At 40.4% G+C, this 9945-nt stretch overlaps 1 long non-coding RNA gene across 1 annotated transcript; it reads right to left on the minus strand.

The window, feature by feature from the left end:
* Positions 1-833: 833 nt before the first annotated feature.
* LOC107966946 (uncharacterized) lies at positions 834-2861 on the minus strand. The gene is made up of 2 exons (XR_008537477.1): positions 2791-2861; positions 834-1072 (listed from the first exon to the last, which is right to left on the minus strand). It is a non-coding gene; the product is annotated as an uncharacterized LOC107966946 (long non-coding RNA).
* Positions 2862-9945: the final 7084 nt, after the last annotated feature.

Below are 9945 nucleotides of genomic sequence, written 5' to 3' on the forward strand. Positions count from 1 at the left end.
TAGTGCCTATGAAAAGTGAATTTGAGCATTCATATGGGAAATAGAAGTTGTCCTGCTTACTGCAAAATTGTATTTACTTGATGAGTTAGAAGCTTCCAGTGGAATTATACTGATAGTTTACTTAAGAAATACGTCCTATAATGACCATAAAGTTTGGGCAGAAAGTAAAACAGGTCTATAAGCACAATCCATCACAATATTTTTGTTGTGGAGAGTTTGATGATATAAGAAATGATTGAGGCATATTACCTCCTCCAAGGCAGTCCCTACTTACCAAGAAAATACAAACTGTATTTTTGTGATACTGTTTCCAGGTTATTGAAACAGCTGAACAGATTTACCTGTGAAAACTCAAGGTATAATACATATGAAAGCACTATTGCTCTGTTTGAAGTAAATTATGCCAAGAACTTTGTTCACTGACACCCCTGCCCCAGGAAAAGAGGTTTTTGAGTTACGTATCAGTGAATAGGTCTCCGAAGGACAGAGTCTGCAAACTATTCCTGTAGACCAGTGGCTGGAAAACTTTCTATAAAAGGCCATATAGTAAATATTTTAGGCTTTGTAAACCATATGGTCTCCATTCACAATTACTCAAACTTTCCATTGTAGCACAAAAGCAGCAATGAACAATATACAAATGAATGGGTTTGGCTGTGTCCCAGTAAATCTTTATTCATAAAAACAGATGGTGGGCCAAATTTGGCCCACAAGCTACAGTTTGCTGATCCCTGCAAGCCGAAAGAGGAAAGGATCCTTTTTAGAAAGCCTGAGTGTCTCCTCAAAGCCAACACATGCTTTTTTTGAAGGTCTGAAATGTTAGGTGCTTATCATTTCCATAAATAATTTAGTACTGTAGATTATTTTATTGTTATTATTAACAATTTGCCTTGTCAACCAATTAAATAGCCATGGATATTCTCGGCATCTGGGAAGTGTCTTTGTTTATTTGCTGGAGAAAGTGTTCACTAGAAGAAATGCAGAGCACCAGTGATGATCAAGAAGTCCCACTCCAACTAGCTGTGTAAACTTGGTCAATTTTCTTCATGTGTCTGAGCCCCTCCTTCATTATCTATAAAATGGAAACCAGAGTATCTAATTGACAAGGCTGTCATGAGGATTAAATAACTTCAGAGTCAGTGCTGAATAAATGGTAGGTCCTTTTTTCTTTTTATTAAACAGAGGACAAGAATAAATGTCTCTGAAAAGTGGAATAAAAGGAACAAAATTTAAAAATCCAACTTGCCTAGGAAATTACTCCAGTAATCCCTGCCTAAATGTCAGAAATATTTTTGAAGTATCCCAAATTCTTCTCTATCAATGGAACATGCAACAGGTTCAGCCTGATAACAGTGGGAAAAGCTCCAAATTGGGAGAAAAGTCCAAGTGACCCAGGTTCTTGCTCTACATCTGCTATGTGACTTTGTGTAAATCATTTCTCTTTGTTCTCAATTTCTTTAATTTCCTCAGCTGTCAAAATGAAGTTAGCTGGACTAGATTGGTGATTCTCAAACTGTCAGAACATAGATTCAGGTTCTTGAACCCATGCAAGCATCAGGCATTATCTGAATAAAATTCTTTCATATGGAGTAGAAAAAACTTAATGTTAACAGTGGTCCTAGAATGCAAAAGTGTGAGCAAAACTAGGTTAGATGATTCTACAGGTGCCTACCACTTCTAACAGCCCATGTTTCAGTGAAACTGTGCAGTTCTATTATTTCCATGCACCTCACATAAATGTAATCGACAATATGACATTGTTATTCAGGAGGCATTTATGAGCCCTATTGAGTTCACACTATGAACACAAATTGCGGATATAGATTCTTTCCCTGGCTTAAAATCAATTGAAACCAGCTCCACTGTAGGAAAGCGTGGTACAATGTACACAATCAATCTTTGCTTCTTAAAGGAGTTACAATGTCCAATGACAAGCCAGCAGGTTACTATGATGGGGGAGTAGATGTGACACAGGCTCTCAAGAGTGGCTGGAGTTAAGCAATTTCATTCAGCCAATGCACAGCTGCTGCTCTAGAACTGGAATTAAATTATAGGAGACATGTGTTACCTTTGCCTGATGAGCATCCATTCCCATTCTTTTTGCAGCGCTTCCATTTTTCTTGGAAGGGGAAGGAGAGTGAATCACATACTCAGTTGTATGAACCCTGGTTTCTGGGGAGGACACATGATCCTAGCCTGGCCAATTGGAATATTCTATCTACCTACCTGTCTGTAGGGATGGACTTAGAATTGAGCACATGGGTCAAATAGATCCAATGAGATTTTGTTCCATCACTTTTACTGGAACCATTGACAAAGATCCACTCTCTTTCCTTTAAGATTATTTGACTGGTAGAATGGAAGCCATAATTTGCCACCATCACCAAGCACACACATATGCAAAATTCTCAATTTACACAAATGTACAACTATCTGAACAGCTGGATTCAGTTGTGCCTGAAGCTAAAATATTCCCAGACTTTTCAATTATGAGACCCAATAAATTTCCTTTTTAAAAAAATTACTATGAATTGAAATTATGTGACATGCAACTGAAAGAGGTCTGATTGACTCAGAATGTCTCAGAAAAAGCAAACTCTGAGGTGCTGTCACACACACACACCTACATACATCCTTTTGTTCAACAGTTCCAACTTCTCCCATTTAGTTGAGTCCAAAATCCAGAAGTCTTCCTTGATTCCTCTGCCCCATCTCTATCCAGTCCCCAAATGTGTTTACCCAACTACAAAGTCCCACTGACACTACCTCTTAAATATTACTTGAACTTACCTGCTTTTCTGCAAACCCATGGTTAATGCTTCCTTGAGGTCTTCCTCCATCCTCACCAAGACTATTCCAACACCCTCCTAAAGACCCTCCTGCATATAACATGATTGTTACATCATGAATGGGGTTATATCAAATCCCATTCAAGCACTGTCCAGATTCTTCTGCCACAGCAAAATTGTTTTTTTCTTTTTGAGACAGGGATCTAGTCACCCCGGCTGGAGTGCAAAGGTGTGATCATAGCTCACTGCAACCTTGAATTCCTGGGCTCAAGTGACGCTACCACCTCAGCCTTCTAAGTAGCTGGGACCACAGGCACATGCCACCATGACTGGCTAATTATTTATTTATTTACTTTTGAGACAGAGTCTCAATCTGTTGCCAGGCTAGAGTCCAGTGGCATGATCTCAGCTCACTGCAACCTCTGCCTCCCAGGTTCAAACAATTCTCCTGCCTCAGCCCCCCAAGTAGCTTGGACTACAGGCGTGCACCACCATGCCCTGCTAATTTTTGTATTTTTAGTAGAGATGAAGTTTCAACACATTGGCCAGAATGGTCTCGATCTCTTGACCTCATGAATTTTTTAAATTTTTAATAGAAATGAGGTCTATGTTTCCCAGGCTGGACTTGAACTCTTGGCCTCAAGTGCTCCTCCCATCTCTGTCTCCCAAAGTTCTAGGATTATAGGTGTGAGCCATCATGCCTGGCATCAGAGTACTATTTCTAAAGAGTAAATGTCACCAAATTCTTTAAAATTAACCAGACTCTCCATTGCCTTCAATATAATCCAAATTTCACACGACTGTATGCAAGACTACTGCATCCAGACCCTATCTACTATTCTATCCTTATCTTTTAACAACACTCCTTTGTCCCTTGTTCTCCCTTTCCACTTCCCCACCACACAAACTATGCTTCTCCGTGCCAAACTACTTGAAGTTTCCCAAACAGAACAGACAGAAAAGAAGCCCTCTCTGGTTTGTAGAATTGAATTAACCTCGACAAGCAGCATCTCTGAAAATATATCCTGTTATGTCTGCTCTATCAGAACTCACCATATGCTCACAAGTTAACAAATGCTGAGCTGCCATTAATTACATGGGAATTTAAACAACTGCATTTTGTTCTGTTTTGACACAGCCACTGCTAGGCCAAACCTCTTAACACTATTTTCAAATTGTAATGTGGATGTTAACCCAAATGATTAACTCCAACATAGAAAAAGCAAAAAGAATTAGGATCTCCAATTTTGCTGATAGCTCCTCTAGTAGATTACATAGAAAAATAGTCATTTTTGTGTCTTCACTTCTGACTAAGATGGAGTAACAGCTACACCCTCCCCTCTGTCCTGAAACAACCAAGTAAAAACACAATATATGAAACAATGGTTTGCAAGACACTGAACATCAGGCAACAAAGGACAATAATACTTGAGAGATGGGAAACAAATGAAGTGATCCTTATGACTGACCCAGCATCTCACCTTAAGAGCATTTCCATGACATAGTACAGGGAGAGGAAACCTGGAAGAAGCTGGTGGATTCACTGAGTTGAGGAGAGAAAGCTGAGCAATCAAAGCAGTTGCAGTCCATGAGGAACAGAGTACCAGGGAAGACAGAGCTGCACAAAATGCCCAGCCCAGAAATTTAGAGAGGTTTTCTGAATACCAACCATCACAAAAAGCCAGCATGGCTTTGAAAAGGAATGAAGTTGGAAGACTAAAATTACTTAATTTCAAGTCTAATAATAAAACTCTAGTCAGCAAGACAGTGTGGCATTAGCATAAAGACGAACAAATATACCAATGGAATAAAGTAGAGTTTAAAAATAGGCCCACACATATATGGGGCAATCGAGTTTCAACAAAGATGCAAAGCAATTCAATAAACAGAATCATCTTTGCAACAAATGATACTGAAATAATTGGGAGATCCATAACTCACACCATATACAAAAATTAAATAAATGCAGCACCTAAACTTTATAAAATGAAAATAAAATTTCCAAAAGAAAAAAAAATAAGAGGAACCCTTGGTATCTTTGGGTCAAGAATAGAGTTTTTAGATACAACAAAAGCACAATCCATAAAAGAAAAAAGATCGATAAATTGGACTTCAGCCAAGTTTACAACTTTTTCTCTTCAAAAGATGCAGTTAAGAGAATAAAAAGAAAGGCCACATGCTCAAGGAGAACATTTGCAAATTATATTTTTTTAAAAGAGACGTGTAGCTAGAATGTATAAATAACGCTTAAAACTCAGTAATAACAAAACCAACTTATTTTCAAAAAAATGGTTAAAAGGTTTGAACAGACCTTTTAACTAAAGATATATGAGTGGCAAATCATCACAGGAAAAATAATTGTCAGGGAGTGAAGATGGCTGACTAGAAGCAGCTACAGTGCATGGCTCTCACAGGGAGGAAGAAAAGGGGCGAGTAAATACAGCAACTTCAACTGAAACATCCAGGTTCTCGCATTAGGACTGATCAGGGAAACAATTTGACCCACTGAGAAGGGAGAAAAGCAGGGCAGGGCGACGGCCCACCTGGGAGGGACACGGAGCCAAGGGAACCTCCTCCTGCCCAGGGAAGCACTGAGTGAATGTGAGACCCTGGGAAACCACACTTCTCCCACTGGTCTTTGCAACCCTCAGGTCAGATCTCCTCACGAAACTACTCCACCAGGGCCTTTGGTCTGACACACAGAGCTGAGTGAAGTCTCAGCAGAGCAGCTGCTCGGGCTTGCACAGATTCCCAGGAGCTTTACATACTCCAGCCCCAGGATCCCCGGCAGGGGAGACTGCAACTCAGGCAAGGCGGGAGGTCAGATATACACACACACCACTAGGAGGACAGCTGAATCCAGGAGGCCCAGCGGCATTGGTCTGTGGGCCCCAGTTCCACAGCACCTCACAGGAGAAGATCCACTGGCTTGGATTTCCAGCCAGCCCCTGGCAACAGTGTTGCATTTACCTGGGGCAGAATGGAGTTGCCAGAGGGAGAAGCAGGCCACTATCTTTGCTATTTGAAAGACTCAGTCATTCCTGCCTGCAGGTTTAGGAGAGTCCAAACCAAACGGACCAGGGACAGAAGGGACCCCCACAACAGCACAGCTGCTCTACCAAAACATGGCCAGACTGCTTCTTTAAGCAGGACCCCAATCCATTCCTCATCTGAGGGGCAAGTCCTCCCAACCAGGGCCTCCAGCCAGACCCACCCATATTCTCTGGCAGACAGTTTTGATTTCTCCCTAGGATGGAGGGAGGAACCGGCTGCCATCTTTGCTGTTTGGACAATTCAGCTGTTCCAGCCTGAAGGCTTAGGAGAAACTAAACCACCCAGGGGCAGAAGCAGTACCCCTACATAGCACAGCTGCTCTACAAAAGCATGGCCAGACGACTTTCTTAAGTGGGACCCTGATCTGTTCCTTCTCAATGGGCAGGATTCCACCCACTCCCACTGATGTTCTCTGGTGACAGAGGTTTGAAAACTTCCTAGGACAGAGTTACTAGAGGGAGGGGTGGGCTGCCATCTTTGCTGTTTCAGCTACTTAGCCATTCCAGCCTCAAGGCTTTGGAGAGCCCAGCCCTACAGGGGACAGAAACAATACCTCAGCACAGCTTGGCTGCTCTATGAAAGTGGGGCTAAACTGCTTCTTTAAGTGGGTCCCTGATTCCATTCCTCCTGGCAGGGTGAGACTTCCCAACCAGGGTCTCCAGCCACCTCCTAAGGTGTGTTCAGGCTGCCAACAGGCCTGTACCACCCTGGGATGCTCCCAGTGGAAGGGGCAGGCCGCCATCCTTGCTATTTCACAGTCTTCACATACCTCCAGGTACTGGAAAATCCGAGGTGACTAGGGACTAGAGCAGATGCCCGGCAAACCACAACATGTCTACAGAAAAGTGGCTAGACTGTTGAAAAACAGAACAAAACAAAAACTCCATCCAAAGGTCAGCAACCTCAAAGATTGAAGGCCAACAAAGATGATAAATAATCAGTACAAGAACACAGAAAACTCAAAAAGCCAGAGTTCCCTCTCTCCTCCAAATGAACATCACCTCTTCAGCAAGGGTTTGGAATAGGGCTGAGGCTGACATGGCTGAAATAACAGAAGTAGACCTCAGAAAGTGGATTAAAATACATTTCTCTGAGATAAAGGAGCATGTTCTAACTTGATGCAAGGAAGCTAAAAATCACAATAAAATATTACAGAAGCTAACAAAATAGCCAACATAGAGAAGAAAATAACCAACCTGATAGAGCTGAAAAACACAATACAAGAATTTCATAATGCAATCACAAGTATTAATAGCAGAATAGACCAAGCAGAGGAAAGAATCTCAGAGCTTGAAGACTGTCTTTCTGAAATAAGATAGACAATAATAGAGAAAAAAGAATGAAAACGAATGAGCAAAACCTGTGAGAAATATGGGATTATATAGAGACAGAATCTACAACTGATTGGTGTACCTAAAAGAGCTGGGGAGAATGGAACCAATCTGGAAAACATATTTCAGGATATCATCCATGAGAACTTCCCCAAATTTGCTAGACAGGCCAACACTCAAATTCAGGAAATGCAGAGAACCCCAGTGGGATACTCCACAAGAAGACCATCTCTAAGACACATAATCGTCAGCTTCTCCAGATTCAAGTTCTACAAAATTGAAATGAAAGAAAAAACGTTAAGGGCAGTCAAAGAAAAGGCCAGCTTACCTACAAATGGAAGCCCATCAGACTAACCGTGGACCTCTCAGTGGAAACCCTACAAGCCAGATGAGATTGAGGGCCAATATTTAACATTCTTTAAAAAAAAAAATTCAACCCAGAATTTCATATCCGGCCAAACTAAGCTTCATAACCAAAGAATAAATAAGATCCTCTTCAGACAAGCAAGTGCTGAGGGAATTTGTTACCACCAGATCTGCCTTACAAGAGCTCCTGAAGGAAACACTAAATATGGAAAGGAAAAAAAGCACTACCACCCACTACAAAAACACATTGAAATACACAGACCAATGACACTATAAAGCAACCACATAAACAAGTCTGCCAAATAACGAGCTAGCATCATGATGACAGGATCAAATCCACACATAACAATACTAACCTTAAATGTAAATGGACTAAATGCCCCATTTAAAAGACAGGGTGGCAAGCTGGATAAAGAAACAAGACCCATTGGTATACTGTCTTCAAGAGACCCATCTCACATGCAAAAACACACATAAGCTCAAAATAAATGGATGGAGGAAAATTTACCAAGCAAATGGAAAACATGTAAAAGCAGGGGTTGCAATCCTAGTTTCTGACAAAACAGACTTTAAACCAAGAAAGATCAAATTACAAAGAAGGGCATTACATAAAGATAAAGGATTCAATTCAACAAGAGCTAACTATCATAAATACATATTCACCCAATACAGGGGCACCCAGATTCATAAAGCAATTACTTAGAGACCTTCAAAGAGACGTAGACTCCCATACAGTAATAGTGGGAGGCTGAGGCGGGCAGATCACCTGTAGTCAGGAGTTCAAGACCAGCCTGACCAACATGGAGAAATCCCATTGCCACTAAAAATACAAAATTAGCCAGGCATGGTGGTGCATGCCTGTAATCCCAGCTACTTGGGAGGCTGAGGCAGAAGAATTGCTTAAACCTGGGATGTAGAGGTTGTAGTGAGCCAAGATCATGCCATTGCACTCCAGCCCAGGCAACAAGAGCTAAACTCCGTCTCAAAAAAAAAAAAAAAAAAAAAAATAGTGGGAGACTTGAATACCCTATTGACAGTATTCGATCATTGAGACAAAATTAGCAAAGATATTCAGGATCTGAACTCAGCTCTGGATCAAGTGGATCTGATAGATATCTACAGAACTCTCCACCAAAACATAATAAAATATGCATTCTTCTCATTGCCACATGGTGGCATGCCCATCAGTGATAGACTGGATAAGGAAAATGTGGTACATATACACCATAAAATATTATACAGCTACAAAAAAAGAACAAGATCATGTCCTTTGCAGGGACATGGATGGAGTTGGAGGTCATTATCCTTGGCAAACTAACACAGGAATAGAAAACCAAATACCACATGTTCTTATTTATAAGTGGGAGCCAAATGATGGGAATACATGGACACATAGAGGTGAACAAGAAACACTGGGGCCTATCAGAGTGTGGGGAGTGGGAGGAGGGAGAGAAGCAGGAAGTATAACTAAATGGGCACTAGGCTTAATAACTGGGTGATGAAATAATCTGTACAACCAACCCTCATGACACAGGTTTACTTATGTAACAAACCTGTGCATCCTGCACATGTACCCCTGAACTTCAAAGTTAAAGAAAAAAGAAAAAAAAAGTCAAATTATAACCATGAGAGATTCAAATAAAAACCTCAACAAGGTACCACTGTACATCTATTAAAGCAGCTGAAATTTAAGATTATACATCCAGCTGTTAGCTAGGATTTAAAGAAACTAGAACTCTCATACACTGTTGGTGGGAATGTAAAATGGTACAACCACTTTGGAAAACAGTTTGGCAGTTTCCTAAAAACTTAAACATTAACCTACTTTCCAATCTGGTCATTCCACTCCAAGGTATTTACCCAAGAGAAAAAGCATACGTCTGCACAAAGACTTCTACATAAATATTTATAACAGCTTTATTTGTCATATTGAAAACTAAAAACAACCCAAATCCAAAAAGAGGTAAATGGATAAAGTATATTATCTACACAATGAAATATTCAACAGAAAGAAATAAACTGCAAATAAATAATTCAACATGTGTAAATCTCAAAATAATTATGCTGAGGGAAGAAGGTACCCCCAAAAAAAGAGTAACTACTGTTTGATTCCACTTATATAAAATTCTAGAAAATGTAAATTAATCTAAGGTGTTAAAAGCAGATCAATAGTCACCTGAGGATGAGGGAAGGGGCAGGAGGGAAGGATTACAGAGGTGCATGAGGAAATTTGGGGGTGTAGGGGTATGTTCATAATCTCAATTGTGATGGGGATTTTACAGGCATAAGGAAATATCAAAACTTATCAAATTGTATGTTTCAAATATGGGCTATTTACATGTGCTAATGATATCTCAATAAAATTGTTTTAAACAATTATAACTAAGTATTTCTCTTCCCATATT

Source organism: Pan troglodytes, chromosome 8 (genome assembly GCF_028858775.2).
Source record: "Pan troglodytes isolate AG18354 chromosome 8, NHGRI_mPanTro3-v2.0_pri, whole genome shotgun sequence".
Classification (NCBI taxonomy): Eukaryota; Metazoa; Chordata; class Mammalia; order Primates; family Hominidae; genus Pan; species Pan troglodytes.